The 17,577-nt window shown below is 40.6% G+C and overlaps 1 protein-coding gene across 2 annotated transcripts in view; it reads right to left on the bottom strand.

Annotated features, from left to right (window-relative positions):
• LOC110535841 (spermatid perinuclear RNA-binding protein) overlaps nucleotides 1–16,450 on the bottom strand; it is a 50,864-nt gene extending 34,414 nt beyond the window's left edge. For both annotated transcript variants that reach the window (XM_021621161.2, XM_021621162.2), the window contains exon 1: nucleotides 16,167–16,450. The gene's annotated coding sequence lies outside the window, so the exon portion shown is untranslated. The remainder of the gene's footprint in view (nucleotides 1–16,166) is intronic.
• Nucleotides 16,451–17,577: the final 1,127 nt, after the last annotated feature.

Genomic DNA, 17,577 nt, shown 5'->3' with positions numbered 1-17,577 from the left:
TACTTTTCTAATAACCAATTTCTGTGTTCATGTAAGTGACTGAACTAATCCTCACTATCAGTATCTTCAATTAGGCAGTAAGCCCAGAACCGTGTTTTGAGAATAAAAGGATCTCTCAGTTTCAAGGTCTCAGCTTAGAGGGAAGAAGCTTTGTGAGGTATTGGTCAGTCACATGCATGAACCAAACGTTAATGATGAATTAACTATGAATAAGCTAAATCATGCAAATATAACTTGTCTGTCTGTGTAAGCAAAATAAGAGAACTAACGGAACTGCCCCAGGGGAGCTCACTTCAGACCGGTACCGGTAGTTTGACTGTGACCTCTCCAGCATGCTAATAATCAAAAATTATTCATTTAAGATCGACTGAGTGTCCCTGTGTAGAATTACCACGACACACAAAAGCCATATTACACTGTTATTCAATACAAAATGTATTGGCTATAGATTTCAACTGAAAACGGCATGCGCTGATGACTTTAAACATTTATGCAGGCAAATGGTTGCCGCACTGGTTTGAGTCACACGTTCTAATTTAACTAGCTAGCTAACATTAGCTACTTAGCTCATCATGAATGCAAGCACACTGCCTGAATGATAGCTCTGCACCAATTGTCTTGCTTTTTGCAGATTCCGTATTTCAGAAAACTAACTAAATAAGCACACTAGCTACAATAATAGGCCCAGACAGTAACAGTATTGTTTTTGTATTAAGGAGGAGTGTTCACTTTGGCACCAGTCCAGTGTTCACACATAAGTATCACAGATTGCTAGATAAGCTAACTACCTAGCTGGCTACTAACATTATCTAAGTGAGGACGACAGGGCTGCTTGCTTAAAGTGTACTTTTGAATATTTACTTCATAAAATTAGGGTTGAATGGTGGGAACCCAATTACAGAGATTTACCGCCCAAAACCACTCCCCTTTCCCAGCATAAATAACTGAGAAACTATTAAGAAACAAATCAATTATTTATACCAACAGCATGACGTGAAATGTAACTGTTAAAATTGTATGCAATGTCTAAATCTGGATTCTCTATGGCCTTCTTTCTGGTCACTGCATGATGAATCATCAACGCTCAGCCCATCTCAGTATGTAGAACCTATCATCTCATGGTAATAATTTTTTATTGTGACAGGTAGACCTACATTTACTGCAGCACAGCCTATGCTACAGTAATATAAAAGACTGAATGCGTGCCTAATTCACACATCTCTCTGGCTTTCGGAGGTCACCTAATTTTTTTATTGTAACGTTTATTGTTTTGTAGCTGCAGAGTTTAAAAACACCAAGGCACTCTTCATTTAATTCATTCAAATGCCTTTATTTGTATGGCATGTTCAATGGTAACAAAGTTTAAAAACTGATGCGTTTCAGCTGAATGGCCTTCGTCAGGGAGTACAAAGATATGATAATATATCGTCCTCTTATGAACAGCTTTTTCAAATCAACCCTGAGTTGAAGAGGGAGTGGTTACAGAATTCATTGGACCACACAGAGTAAGCAACAATAAAACACATAAAAAAAATGAAATAATGTAGCTGTTATTAAAAATGCATCTCAAGGCTAGAAGCATCAGAACCCTTAAAGGAGGTAGTTCTAACATTGAATATGACTGGGCAAAGTGTTAAGAATAGGAGAGCCATCTATTTTATAGTACACTAGAACAAAGCAAACATAAACCACAACAGTCAAAACATAGCTGAGGGCAATAGAGCAAAATGTCCACTAGATAACAGCAATGGGACCTCGTGACCCTACAGGAAAGGTGAGAAATTATTTATTTCTGCCCTTCAAGATACCACAGCTGTGTTGAACAAAATTAAGCAACTGAACAATATAGGTACAGCTTCCTTTTTAGTCACCATGGATGTGGAGTCTCTACACACCACCATTGAACATGAACAAGGATTGGCAGCTAAGCACCATTTCTTGAGTACCCAGCCTGAGACTGAGACGCCTCCCACAGAATGAATGGACTCCTAATAATAACAACATCTTTGTCTTTCAGGACTACGGTTGCAAAATTCAAGGAACTTTCAATAAATTCCCTGCTTTGCCCAAAATCCTGGTTGGAGGATTCCTGGAATCAGGAGGGAGTAAGCAGTGAATCTGGATCCTCTAACCAGGATTTCTGGAAAACCAAGGAATTTATTGAAAGTTGCGGCAATTCTGCAACCCAATTTAGGACCAACAGGTAAAAGGATGTTCCATGGGAGCTTGCTATAGCCCTTCCAACTCTGGTTTGGACTTGGGAAAATTACTTCAATTTGGATCATTCTAAAACTCAATTATTTGACTGGATTATTTGGCGGGGGATGCTATATTGATGATGTTTGCCTGTTCTGGTCTGGCTCAGAATATGAACTTATTTCCTTCCACCAATACATTAAGAGCATTAACCCTAACATCAAACTAACTATGGAGTATAACAAGGATAACATTCATTTTCTGGACCTTGACATCAGTAAAAATTACAATGGTTGCTTGCACACAATCTTTAGGAAGCCTACAGATGGGAATACCATTCTGAGGGCAGATAGCGTCCACCCAAAAAGGCTAAGAGAGAACATTCTATATGGACAATTCCAAAGAGTCAGAAGAATTTGTGATCAGGAAACAGACTACAGTGTCACATCTGCTGAATTAGAGAATCGCTTCTTGAAAATCAGGGCTACAGCGCACAGGTCTGAAAGATGCAGGTAGAAGAGCCGGATGACTTGAGAGAGAACTTGCTGTGAAGGGTAGCGCCTCCTGATGTATCAGAGAGAGGGTACTTTGTTACAAAATATAGCACTGAAGCAGAGAACATTAAAATAGTTATTAAAAAAAAGAATTGGGGAATCATCCAAAGTGACACGCTACTACGCAAAGTCTTCCCAGAGCCACCAGCCATAAGCTTTACGAGATGTTCTACCCTAAATGACAAATTTGTCCACAGCCATCTTCCTATTGACTCAAAACAAAACTTGGCTGGACCACAAACCCAGGGGCAATCAGTGCAACCATTGCAGAAATATTGCATAGGGAAAGTATTTTGTTGACACAGCTTCTAAAAGTATCAAGTCAAGCATTTCATTAACTGCAAAACCACTCATGTCATCTACAGATTGGAATGTCCACAGTGCAAGGTGTTCTACATTGGATGGACAAAGACGTCTACAAGCTTCCCACAATAAGTTGGTTAAATTTTGGCCCATTCCTCCTGACAGAGCTGGTGTAACTGAGTGAGGTTTGTAGGCCTCCTTGCTCGCAAACACGTTTTTGGTTCTGCCCACACATTTTCAATAGGATTGAGGTCAGGGCTTTGTGATGACCACTCCAATATCTTGACTTGGTTGTCCTTAAGCCATTTTGCCACAACTTTGGAAGTATGCTTGGGGTCATTGTCCATTTGGAATACCGAATTGCAACCTTGAGATGTTGCTTCAATATATCCTCATGATGCCATCTATTTTGTGAAGTGCACCAGTCCCTCCTGCAGCAAAGCACCCCCACAACGATGCTGTCATCCCGGTACATCAGTTGGGATGGTGTTCTTCGGCTTCCAAGCATGCCCCTTTTTCCTCCAAACATAACGATGGTCATTATGTCCAAGAAGTTCTATTTTTGTTTCATCAGACCAGAGAACATTTCTCCAAAAAGTATGACATTTGTTCCCATGTGCAGTTGCAAACCTTATTAAAATGCCAGACTAGGGGTTTTGGAGCAATGGCTTCTTCCTTGCTGAGCAGCCTTTCAGGTTATGTCGATATAGGACTAATCTTACTGTGGATATAGATACTTTTGTACTGGTTTCCTCCAGCATCTTCCCAAAGTCCTTTGCTGTTGTTCTGGGATTGATTTACACTTTTCGCACCAATGTACGTTCATCTCTAGGAGACAGAAGGCGTCTCCTTTCTGAGCGGTATGACGGCTGCGTGGGCCCATGGTGTTTATACTTGCGTGCTATTGTTTGTACAGATGAACGTGGTACCTTCAGGCGTTTGGAAATTACTCCCAAGGATGAACCAGACTTGTGGAGGTCTACAATTTATTTTCTGAGGTCTTGGCTGATTTATTTAGATTTCCCAATGATGTCAAGCAATCAGGCACTGAGTTTGAAGGTAGGCCTTGAAATACATCCACAGGTACACCTCCAATTGACTCAAACAAGGTCAATTAGCCTATCAGAAGCTTCTAAAGCCATGACATCATTTTCCAGAATTTTCCAAGCTGCTTAAAAGGCACAGTCAACTTAGTGTATTGTATGTAAACTGTCAGGTCGGATGGGGAGTGTTACCCCTGCGCAGCTATTTTCAGGTCTCTCCAGAGATGTTCGATCAGGTTCAAGTCCGGGCTCTGGCTGGGCCACTCAAGGACATTCCCGAGACTTGTACCGAAGCCACTCCTGCGTGTCTTGGCTGTGTGCTTAGGGTCATTGTCCTGTTGGTAGGTGAACCTTCCTCTTTCCCCTTGATCCAGACTAGTCTCCCAGTCCCTGCCTCTTAAAACATCCCCACCGCATGATGCTGCCACCACCATGCTTCACCATAGGGATGGTGCCAGGTGTCCTCCAGATTTGACACTTGGCATTCAAGCCAAAGAGTTCAATCATGGTTTCATCAGACCAGAGAATCTTGTTTATTGTGGTCTGAGAGTCTTTACGTGCCTTTTGGCAAACTCCAAGCGGGCAGTCGTGCCTTTTATTAAAGGGTGGCTTCCGTTTGGCCACTACCATAAAGGCCTGAATGGTAGAGGGCTGCAGAGATGGTTGTACTTCTGGAAGGTTCTCCCATCTCCACAGAGGAACTCTGGAGCTCTGTCAGAGTGACCGTCGGGTTCTTGGTCACCTCCCTGACTAAGGTCTTGCCTCCATCATTTGGGGACCACTGTGTTCTTGGGGACCTTCAATGATGCAGACATATTTTGGTACCCTTCTCCAGATCTATGCCTTGACAAAATCCTGTCTTGGAGTTCTACGGACAATTCCTTCAACCTCATGGCTTGGTTTTTGCTCTGACATGTACTGTCAACTGTGGGACCTTATATAGACATGTGTGTGCCATTCCAAATCATGTCCAATCAATTGAAATTGCCACAGGTGGACTCCAATCAAGTTGAAGAAACATCATGGATGATCAATGAAAACAGGATGCACCCGAGATCAATTTCAAGTCTCATAGCAAAGGGTCTGAAAGGCGGTATTTCCTAAATAAGGTATCTGTTTTTTATTTAATACATTTGCAACGATTTCGAAAAACATGTTTTCGCTTTGTCATTATGGGGTATTATATATATATATATATATATATATATACATATATATATATACATACATATACATACATACATACATACATACACACATATACATACATACAGCCTTAATCTAAAGTGTGTGTGTGTAACTTAAAGTGTGGAAAATGTCAAGGGGTCTGAATACTTTCCAAAGGCACTGTATGTATTGGATAACTGCAAATTCATTTGGGCTGGGGCTCATTAAATGTATTTAATGTAGTGGTCATAAAATGTCTTTAAATCAGGCTCAGGTTGCATCAGTTTTGAATTTTCGAATCAAAGATCTAATGAAATCCTGACATAGGCCTATTTACATGCTTTATAATGCTTTTGAATGACACTTCCATCTTTTGCAGGAAATACTGGGTTACCCGGGAGAAAAGTGGTCAATTCTCGGGATGGAAAATAAGCAACTCCAGTTAAAATACGCTGCCTGTGGCAAGGTACTCCTCGTCAAACCACCATTACTACTCTCTCACGTTGTGACCTATAGCTGAATGACGTTTAACGAGCAGTTCGTAAAGTGCCTTTTTCAGGCAATCACTGACATTTTTCAGAAAATTACCACAGACGTATGTTTATATTATTGGCGCTTGATCTGTGGAATAAAGACCAATAAATATTTTGAAAGGCTAATATCGGCCGATAATTTTTTCAACTGGGCTCGTGTGTGTGCAGGCCTAGCTGATTTCCTATACACACATTAACACAAGTAAGAAATAAGAACGTCCTCACTGAAACCAGGTTGGATTTGGGTCTGTGAGTGTATAGCAGCTGCAGTAGAGTGCCTCTGCCCGGAGAGGTAAAGGACGCATCATGTTCCCATGCATGAGTGAGCACTGAGCAGCTGCAATCACAGTCCCATCCTCTACACCCATCAGACAGAGCCACAGGGGCTCTGATGACAGTAATGGGGAGGCCAGAGAGTAAATGGCAGCACACTTTGCAAGTAGGACAACCTGGACAAGGCAGATAGACTAACGTAGCTGAATCTGTGCTTAAAAAACACACAACTTTCATGCAGGTAAAGTGAACACAATCTGCACAGCTTCCAAAAACACAAACTAGTGGGGCTCTAGCCATTTAGGCTAGTAGACCTCCAGATAGCAGCCAATTCAGATCCACAATCAGTGATATTATCGTACACCCCAGGTCCATTGGACTAGCAGCAGGCCAGCCTTGGGGGATATCGCAACAACAAAACCTCTGGATTTTGTGCATGTGTCTCTAAACCACTGATCACATAGGCCTACCACTGAACTGAACTGGTGCTGGGGTAAAAGACTCAACCACGGTCACCATTACCACCATATTGTCAACTAACTAGCCTGCAGCAACCAGCGACTACCCCAAGGGACCTAGCAAGTCCTTCTTGGGGGAGCCGAAGAATAGTGTCTGAAAGAAGAGAGCCTCTTGATGCTTGCTCAAAACACAGTGAAATAAGAGAATGTGGTGCCTAGGGTTGGAAACGTTCTGGTAAATTTCCAAAAATTCAGAAATTTTCCATGGGAAGATAAGCCCTGGAATTTGGGGGATTTTTATTAAATGTATCAAAAAAAGTTAGCTTATAACAGTGAACCTTTTGTGGGATACACATAAGGCAATTCTAGGTCTTGTGGCATATTTTGGTTAAACTATCCACAATTCAATGGAATTGCAACCCTGTGCATGCAGTGCATTCTTCCATCCCATGTTCAGTGCACTCTTCCATCACATGTACAGCTGATTCTCAAGATCTTGCACACTAATGAGATGCTATTGAGCCCACACTACTACACTGTGAGCCAAGGACTACATGCTTTCCGGTAAGATTTGATTACAATACTGGGTGGGGTAAATATATTTTACATGACATGCATGATTTTTTGTTAACTAGTAAATAGTAGCCTACAGCAAAGTGTTTAAATCATTTCTAACTTGTTAACAATTTCTGCTAGTTAGTTTTTGCTATAATTTGGGGGTTTTAGCTCGCTTGAGCCAGCTAACGGAGGAGTGTTAATTCACCTGTTTCATTTGAAAACATTTATCTTACAAAGGAGTTGTTTAATCTAACTGCTTAACTATTTGTATTTGTTTTTTTTTTTACTCATTTTTTCTAATCTTTACAGGAAAATGCAATGGGCACTATCTGAAGTGTTGAGACATTTCACTGCAGCTAATGTAAAGAACGCAACAAAGATGCAGAATAATCTGGCCAAGTGCATAAAGTTCCCTCAGCTCTCACAACATCTGACAAAAGTCCCTCTACTTCGATTTGAGGTGAAAATTATGAATCTGACACCTTATCGATAGCAACAGCTCATGGTCCTCCTGGAATCAGAAGTTGTTTTTTGACTCAATGGAGGAACGTAGTCAGAGATATGCTGATGAATGTCTTGTCTTGCTCGAGCTGTGTATGCAACTGGTTCACCTCTGATGTTCACGGGCAATGTGTATTGGAAAACATTTCTGAATGTTCTTCGCCCAGCATACACCCCTCCAACCAGACATGCTTTATCTACTCATTTGCTGGATGCAGAGTTCAGAGTTCAAGTGAAGGTCAAGCAAATCATAGAGAAAGCAGACTGTATTGCAATCATCTCTGATGGGAGGTTGAATGTTCGTGGGCAAGGAATAATTAACTACATCATCTCCACCCCTCAACCAGTATTCTACAAGTGCACAGACACACCGGTCTCTACATTGCAGATGAGCTGAAGGCAGTCATCAATGACCTTGGACCACAGAAGGTATTTGCACTGGTGACAGACAATGCTGCGAACATGAAGGCTGCTTGGTCTAAAGTGGAGGAGTCCTACCCTCACATCACACCCATTGGCTGTGCTGCTAATGCATTGAATTCTCTCCTCAAGGACAGCATGGCACTGAAAACAATGGATACACTCTACAAGGGAGCCAAGGAAATGGTTAGGTATGCGAATGGTCATCAAGTTATAGCAGCAATCTACTTCACCAAGCAAAGTGAGAAGAATAAGAGCACCACATTGAAGCTGCCCAGCAACACCCGTTGGGGTGGTGTTGTCATCATATTTGACAGTCTCCTGGAGGGAAAGGAGTCTCTCCAAGAAATGGCCATATCACCGTCTGCCAATATGGACAACCCCATCAAGAGGATCCTCCTGGATGATGTATTTTGGGAGAGAGTGGTGAGCAGCCTGAAACCTATAGCAGTAGCCATTGCACGGATTGAGGGGGACAACGCAATCCTGTCTGATGTTCAGACTTTGCTTGAAGACGTAAGAGAAGAAATCCATACTGCCCTGCCCACTTAACTGTTGCTCCAAGCAGAGGAAACTGCAGTTCTGAAATATATCACAAAGTGTGAAGGCTACTGCCTGAAGCCCATACACGCCGTAGTGTACATGTTGGACGCCAAGTATGCTGGCAAGAGCATCCTGTCTGGTGCAGAGATCAACAAGGCCTATGGTGTCATCACTACCATGTCTTGCCACCTTGGACTAAATTAGGGCAAGGTTCTTGCCAGTCTGGCAAAGGACACTTCCAGGCAAAGGACACTTCCAAGCAAGGGCTTTGGGAGGGAGATGCAATATGGCAGTCGTGCCAACGTATCTCAGCAGCCACCTGGTGGAAGGAACTTTGTGGATGTGAAACTCTTTCCACTTTTGCCTCCATCATCCTCCAAATCCCACCAACATCAGTTTCCTCAGAGTGCAACTAGTCATATTTTAGGTACACACACACACACACACACACACACATCAAAGCACGCAACAGGCTGACCAACACAAGGGTTGAAACGAAACATTGGTGGCCATCCGGGCAAATTTGAGGCTTTTTGAGCCTGACAATGAGCCATCCTCAACCAGGTCAGAAAGTGACAGTGAAGATGAGGCCTCAGAGCCTGATGTTCAAGAGGTAGACATTGAGGAGGTCCAGGGAGAAGACATGGAAGCCTGAGAGGAAGACCACCAAAGCTTTAGTTTCTAGACTATCATTTTACAGAGATGTTGAAAACGTTTTCGCTTCTACACCTGCATTGCTTGCTGTCTGGGGTTTTAGGCTGGGTTTCTGTACAGTACTTTGAGATATCAGCCGATGTAAGAAGGGCTATATAAATACATTTGATTTGATAAGGTAAAAGGTTTATGTTTCTTTATGTCTCTATTTAATATGGTAAATATATCCCATGCAAAAAAAACATCTACATTTAAATGGTATTAATTCCCACATATTCCCGTTAATTCCCACGGAAAGTTTCCACCTCTGAATATTCCCCAAAATGTGGAACCCTAGTGGTGCCTGTTCAAAAACATGGGCATGAATATTTCAGTCCCGGTAAAACAGTCAATACAAAAAAGCCTCTCTGGCTCTGATGGTCTATTTCAGTCAGGCTGAAAACTGTAAGAGGCTGACTTCAATGAGCCATACAGTTGAGTGCTGAAGAATATTGAGTAGCAAAGAAAATAAAAGTGTAGATAGCTGGTATTCATCTCAGGAGGTAGACCTATTTATGCCCACACCTGCTCCAAACCGAGCCTACTGTGACACTAACAACTATAGAGGTGCAATTCCACAGTAACGGGATTGCGCTGAAAATGTATGCCAAACAAAAACCACTGATTTCAAAGTTTAACAAACCAAAAACTATGCACAGGGACTACTTTGAACAATTTACCCAGAACATTTGACAAAAAACACATTTACTGGAAGAACTGTGCAGATGCAGTTTGGTAAAATCTCCCTCAGTTGCATGTGTCCATGTTTTCCAAAAACTCTTAAACATCCGCTCCGAAATAAGATTCAAGGATGTCTGCAGAAAGAATGGGGAGTCAGCTATGACATGACACATGGACATTGAACAAATCTCTTTTTGTTATTTAAGTGCAGTAAGTGAAGTAGATTTACACCTGGTAATTAAATTGAAGTAACAGAATTTCCTCATGGGTCCCTGATCTGAACTACACAGAAATGCAGAATTATGGATATGAATGTCATTCTCTTCATAGCAGTGTATCCTAAATAGGTACACAAAAGGCATAAATACGCAATATCCTCCTTTGCATATTTTTCTACACACTGGCTATTATTTTAATGAGCTCTGACCCCAAACAAGACCAAATTTGGTTGGTTCGGACCAAATCTGAACGAATCATAGACGTCTGTCTCACACACGTTTGGACATCAAAGTACAGCATAGTAGAGCTCAGTATAGTACAGCACACTACAGTACAGTTCCGTACAGTAAAGGTCAGTAGAACAGTACTCAAATTTAGTGTACTCTACTGTGTACTGTACTAACCTCTACAACTGCACTTTTCATTTTTTTTTTACCATAGAGAATCAGACAAAATGTTGCCTACACTGCCTAGTGGCTTCTTTGCATATTCAAGCCTGTCTCAAAATACAACACTACCCTTTAAGGCTCTCCTGTTGGATGGCTCTTGGACAGTCTTGTTGAACTCTTGGACAGTTTTGGGACGACAGATCCAAAATTCATGAAGCCTTATTAAAAAAAATCAATAAGGCTGATGCATCAGATCAGACCGTTTAGCTTAAATTAAAATGTTGATAGTTGTTTTTCTTCATATTATAAGCTCAACAATGTGCACATGGCTGTAGGCTATGCACAAATGTTCCAAAATGCAATTAGCGGGAAAACATTCCTCTCAAAAGGGCTTTTGAGAGCATGTGACAGAGATGAAAATATCAGTTAAAAATGTAAAAGGGAGATCTAAAGATGCATCAACTAGCATGGGTTATTAATGTGACTAGGATTATGCCTTTGGCAGCTGGACAATGAAAGAAAGTTGATTTGAAGACCAATAGCAATTGAGAAAAATGCTGGTTTCAATGTCGTATTAAGGGTTAATAAAATAATTCCCTCAACATTTCTATGGTCGTATTTTGACTAGTCTAGGCTACTTTGAAACAAGACGCTTCATAAAATGACAAAGTTAAATAGTTTTAAAAATGCTGACGGCCTCCGCTCAGATTCAAGTTAGGTGATTCAATTCTGATCGGAGTAATTGTTTGATAATGTGATATTTTTTTTACTTGTCCATTCAGACAGGCTAAGGACCCTGGGACTAAACACCTCTGTACTGGTACCCCCTGTATATAGCCTCGCTATTGTTCTTTTACTGCTGCTCTTTAATTATTTATTACTTATCACTTATTTTTCTTAACTGCATAGTTGGTTAAGGGCTTGTAAGTAAGCATTTCACTGTAAGGTCTACACCCTTCGTATTCAGCGCATGTGACAAATAACATCTTATTTTATTTTATCTTAAAGCTACAATATGTAACCTTTTGGGCAATCCGACCAAATTCACAGAAATGTGAGTTATAGATCTTTCATTCCATTGAAACCAAGTCTACAGTCGTGGCCAAAAGTTTTGAGAATGACACAAATATTAATTTTCACAAAGTCTGCTGCCTCAGTTTGTATGATGCCAATTTGCATATACTCCAGAATGTTATGAAGAGTGATCAGATGAATTGCAAAGTCCCTCTTTGCCATGCAAATGAACTGAATCCCAGAAAGAAAAAAAAAATTCCACTGCATTTCAGCCCTGCCACAAAAAGGACCAGCTGACATCATGTCAATGATTCTCTCGTTAACACAGGTGTGCGTATTGGCGAGAACAAGGCTGGAGATCACTCTGTCATGCTGATGGAGTTCGAATAACAGACTGGAAGCTTCAAAATGAGGGGGGTGCTTGGAATCATTATTATTCTTCTGTAAACCATGGTTAACTGCAAGGAAACACATGCAGTCATCATTGCTTTGCACAAAAAGGGCTTCACAGGCAAGGATATTGCTGCCAGTAAGATTGCACCTAAATCAACCATTTTTCGGATCATCTTGAACTTCAAGGAAAGCAGTTCAATTCTTGTGAAGGCGGCTTCAGGGCACCCAAGAAAGTCCAGCAAGCGACAGGAACCGTCGCCTAAAGTTGATGGATTGGGGGGGATTGGGGCACCACCAGTACAGAGCTTGCTCATGAATGGCAGCAGGCAGGTGTGAGTGAATCTGCACATACAGGGTGGCAAAGACTTTTGGAGGATGGCCTGGTGTCAAGAAGGGCAGCAAAGAAGCCACTTCTCTCCAGGAAAAACATCAGGGACAGACTGATATTCTGCAAAAGGTACAGGGATTGGACTGCTGAGGACTGGGATAAAGTCATTTTCTCTGATGAATCCCCTTTCCGATTGTTTGAGGCATCCGGAAAAAAGCTTGTCCGGAGAAGACAAGGTGAGCGCTACCATCAGTCCTGTATCATGCCAACAGTAAAGCATCCTGAGACCATTCATGTGTGGGATTGCTTCTCAGCCAAGGGAGTGGGCTAACTCACAATTTTGCCGAAGAACACAGCCACGAATAAAGAATGATACCAACACATCCTCCGGGAGCAACTTCTCCCAACCGTCCAGGAACAGTGCCTTTTCCAGCATGATGGAGCACCTTGCAATAAGGCAAAAGTTATTACTAAGTGGCTCGGGGAACAAAACATCGATATTTTGGGTCCTTGGCCAGGAAACTCCCCAGACCTTAATCCCATTGAGAACTTGTGGTCAATCCTCAAGAGGCGGGTGGACAAACAAAACCCCACAAATTCTGACAAACTCCAAGCATTGATTATGCAAGAATGGGCTGCCATCAATGGGCTGCCAGAATGGGCTGCCAGAAGTTAATTGACAGTAGGCCAGGGCGGATTGCAGAGGTCATGAAAAAGAAGGGTTAACACTGCAAATATTGACACTTTGCATCAACTTCATGTAATTGTCAACAAAAGCCTTTGACACTTATGAAATGCTTGAAATTATAATTCAGTATTCCACATCTGACAAAAATATCTAAAGACACTGAAGCAGAAAACTTTGTGGAAATTAATATTTGTCATTCTCAACTTTTGGCCACGACTGTAAGAAGCGGTACATATGTTGTGTGTACTATTTCTACGCTTCCAGTTCTGAAGTTTTGTTTGTGGGTCTAACTTTCGGGTTTTGTACATCAGCTTCAAAATCAGCTGGTTATGGAAACAATATTTCACAGCCGTTTCAATGGTACAATGATTCTCAACACAATGACTTATTGTTTAGTCAAATAAACTGAAATAAGGCGAAATATTACAATTTTAGCAAAAAGGAAATGGCGGAGCGATTTCTGCATAGTACATCTTTAAATCTATATTCTTCTTGCCCAACTATTTGTTTTACTTGTCCCGGACAAGAGGACAAGCATTAATGTCGAGCCCTGCCATTGTAGCCAATTCAACTGCAGAAATTCCGTTTCGATCTGGTAACAGAATTTCAAGTTTTAGTCGCTTACTAATTAATTTAAAAAAATTGATATCAGTAAAAACATTGACTAATTGATAGGTCTAACTTTACTTATTACTTCATTATCCTCATGGGGGAGAGAAATGGGAAATATCTCAAAGATATGTAACAGGCACAAGGCAATGTTTCTTAAACTTAGAGAAGACAAATAATTTATCCAAAACTAAATATAAGTGTTAATATTAGTTGGCAAGGGTCCTAATACCTTAAGACTTTTTCCTGGTAGATGTTTTCTAAGACCTCTTTTCCATCTGTTTGAGCAGAAATCAAAGCCTTTGCTTATTCCTCATTTTTAGTACAGAAAATGGTTGGAAAATGTACATATAGAATCTTAGCTTTCATTTGATATGCTCCTATGAGCTTCAAGTTGGTGCTCATGGGTCCTTTAATATGGAAATGACCAGAGGCAAATTGATTTATGGCTTTTATATGGAACTCATTTGGGAATTTGGTAAACAATGTGGCTACTGGCTATTAGCCTACTGTACAACCTAAGTATGATAAATGCACTGTAAACCTCTTACGGGGCAGCAAAAATCTGCCCACCCACGCTCAAATTATTTTCATAGCACATCAAATGGTTGAGGAAGAAAGAAGCCCAGAGGACATTCAATTCTGCACTCTCTCTGGGTAAAGCACTTTTATTTCAGACATGGCTAAATGTAGAAGCCTCTGGATTTGTTTCTTTCATCATCAGTGTTTTAAATTAACCTTCTCTATTCCACAGGACTGCGACACAATATGCACTTGATTCAGACAGTCCTCCTCCCTGGTGTGGCATAGAAAAGAGGGGTGAAATTGAGTTGAAATGAGAGAAGAGAGATGGATATGTGGGCTGATGGGAACAGGCAGGGTAATACTCAGCTGCTCATGTTTCACATCTTTACTTCGACATCTGTTCTCAGTTGCTGCTGTCATTGGTGTTGTGCAGTTTCTTCAAATCACTGACGAGACAATCCATTGACTGCACCGTCTTCAGCATATGGCCTAAATAATATGGTGACGTGACGGTTATATTTCTATAAGATTACATCTATACCTGTGACTAACATTTTATGGGATAATGTGTTAGATATGACAGATTCAGACACCCAAGAATAAGCTAATAAGACTCTTCAAAGATTGGGTGTGTGTGTGCAGTGTGTGGGTGCGTGTAAGACGTTATACAAAACAGCAATAATATCCTCAGACGTCTTACCGATCAAGTCTGAGAGGGAGAGAAGATCTCAACTATTATAGCTTGATTGGATTTACTCAGTGCCAAAAACCTGAGCTACGGCAGACATGGTTTCAGTTATGACACTTATGAAGCGACTGAATTCCAAAACAACCCTCTCTGAGCAGAGGAGTCTTGGTCATGGAAAACCGGAACATGTTGATGGGAAATGAATGCTTTCAAAATACTTTTAACCATTTCCACAGAATATTTTACAAAAACACATTTACTTGAAGAACAGTGCCGATTTCTGTGTGAAATTGTTAAAAGTAGTCATTGTGCATAGAGTGGTATGGTTTGTTTAACTTTGCAATAATTGTTTTTTGTTTGACATAAAAATCTGAGGTCAATTGCCCTTACACAAGAGGCATTTGTAACACTGATTACAAAACAAAATGTCATACACACTTGATCCTCATTTAAAATCTTTGCTGCCCATGCCCATCAACGCGATATCTAGTCCTGGCTGGGGCCATGGAACCTTGGGAAATTAGGCTCCTGTTAACGTTTCCAATAACATTCCATAGGCAGGGACCAGTACCTGCTAGTCTTTGCACTCTGCTGCTTACTCTGCTGTATTGAGTACTGCACACCAAACCAGTCAACCCGAAACAGCAACACAATGAGGATGTTTTTCAGCTGTTGAGTGTTGAACCAGGAGAGAGCTAATGCAAAGCACCTAAAAGAGCCTTTATTTTGCGTTGTCTGCCTTATTTTATTTTCTGACATTCACACCTGTTAAATTAGCTAGTTAGAGAAAGAAGATTCCCAATTTAAATTGATGTCATCATTATATGTATTTTGATATTAAATTACATTAAATTGTAAGGACCCGTAATTGAATATCAAAATACTTGCGTTGACAATGTAAATTGTAACTCTTCTTTCACAAGAGTACAGATACATTAAACAAGCTAAAGTGAATATTAACTATGCAAAAGCTCGAACCAACGTCAAAGTACATGTCGTCCTCTGTTTTTCCACTTGTTTTGTGACAATCTGGGACTCATGAATTGTGACAACATTAACTAGCTGGGTAGCTATAACGTTAACTAGTTATAGTAGCTAACTCAATGGCATGTCTTCCCAGACAATAGATAGATTGATATAACTAACTAGCTAGCGAAATGTCACTAGAAAATAAAACAATGTATATTTTTAAGACTGTGCATAGTAGTTATAATACGTTGGGGGAAGCATTATACTTGATCATTTCCCTCAACGTGTTATCAGAAAATGTTCAGAGATTTGCAGCTGTGAGAAGTTTCTAGCCCCACCGCTGACCAACAGTGCAGCAGACTAGTGTGTATGCATCCTTTCTTGCGCTATCTTGAGCAATTGTCATTGAGGAAATACTTACAGAGTTGCAGTACTTGAATCAAGGTATCCCAAATCTGTCAATGGTATAATTTCACTGGTAGGACTTCGTGTTTGCACAAACAACTCCGTTTTCCTCTCGGTTTGGGACAACGTAGTCTCAGCACCCACCAGCACTCGTTTATGTTTTGATCACAACTGTTAGGGCACGCACAGTGGTAGCAATGAGGGGGCTCGATTAATCTCGCCCGGAAGCACGTGTAGACATGTTTGCACCGGCTGAAAATGATTGCATTCGATTTGGAACAGGGCTGACTCCAGAGTGTGAAATAGGTGCCACGCGCTGTCTGACGGCGAAGTCGGCTCAAACAAAGCGGTTCTAAGCTGATATATGTTATTGTTTTAAGATGGTCATACTAGCTATCTGGTTTTGAATGTAGGACCCCTTTAGGTATAATATATATATATATATATTTAATAAAATATTGAATTTGTCCTTTACTCCTGTAGCTCAGAGAAACGGATTGAATAACACATTAATAAATGGCAAAAAAGACAGGAAAAACAGTGATAAGAAAAAGTGATAAGAAACAAGGTTTTGAAGTGTTTGTCCTATATCTAGAAGATATAAGAAAGCTGCTCAGGATATATATTACACATAGGGCCTACTGTATTTAACCCCTTTTTTAGGGTAGGCACAAAACGACCTTCATACTACTACACATGTGGGCAAAACGGAGAACACCATTGTATTCGTGATAATCTCCCCTTTCCACAGTGGGGTCACATTCAGTGTTGCCAACTCCTCAGTAAGGAAAGTAGCTATTGGCTGTCCTAAAAGTCGCTAGAAGTCGCTAAATGACGTCATCACCTAATTTGCATAACTGGCCATGTGCATATAATTGCGATGGACGCTGTAGGAGAGAGGTATAAAGTCGTGGGAGAGACAAAAAGTGAGTAAAAAAATCACCCTAAATATGTTTAGAACTACAGATAAACTTTCTTCTGTCTATTCTGGGGGGGATTATGTCACAATTCCATAATTTGCAAATAAATTCATAAATAAATCCTACAATGTGATTTTCTGGATTTATTTTCTCATTTTTGTCTGTCATAGTTGAAGTGTACCTATGATGAAAATTACAGGCCTCATCTTTTTAAGTGGGAGAACTTGCACAATTGGTGGCTGACTAAATACTTTTTTTGCCCCACTGTATTGGATTTAGTATGTGGACAATGGCTGTGCTACAGTATGCCTTAATCTTTTGAGTATACATTTGATGTTTATTTTTTGGATACAGTCTTTAAAAAACTAATAACACAAAATAACAGAGCTTTTGATTTCTTTCTTTAGAAAACTTTAGTGGCTGATCTTTGTCGGACTCAGTAGGACATATTCTAAGTATAGTTGCTGCCACCTAGTGGCTGAAAAATAACATGTATAAGTGACAATA

The sequence above is a fragment of the Oncorhynchus mykiss genome, chromosome 11, assembly GCF_013265735.2.
Source record: "Oncorhynchus mykiss isolate Arlee chromosome 11, USDA_OmykA_1.1, whole genome shotgun sequence".
Taxonomy (NCBI): domain Eukaryota; kingdom Metazoa; phylum Chordata; class Actinopteri; order Salmoniformes; family Salmonidae; genus Oncorhynchus; species Oncorhynchus mykiss.
Note: the sequence above shows the minus strand (reverse complement) of the source record. Positions and strands in the feature narration are given on the sequence as shown.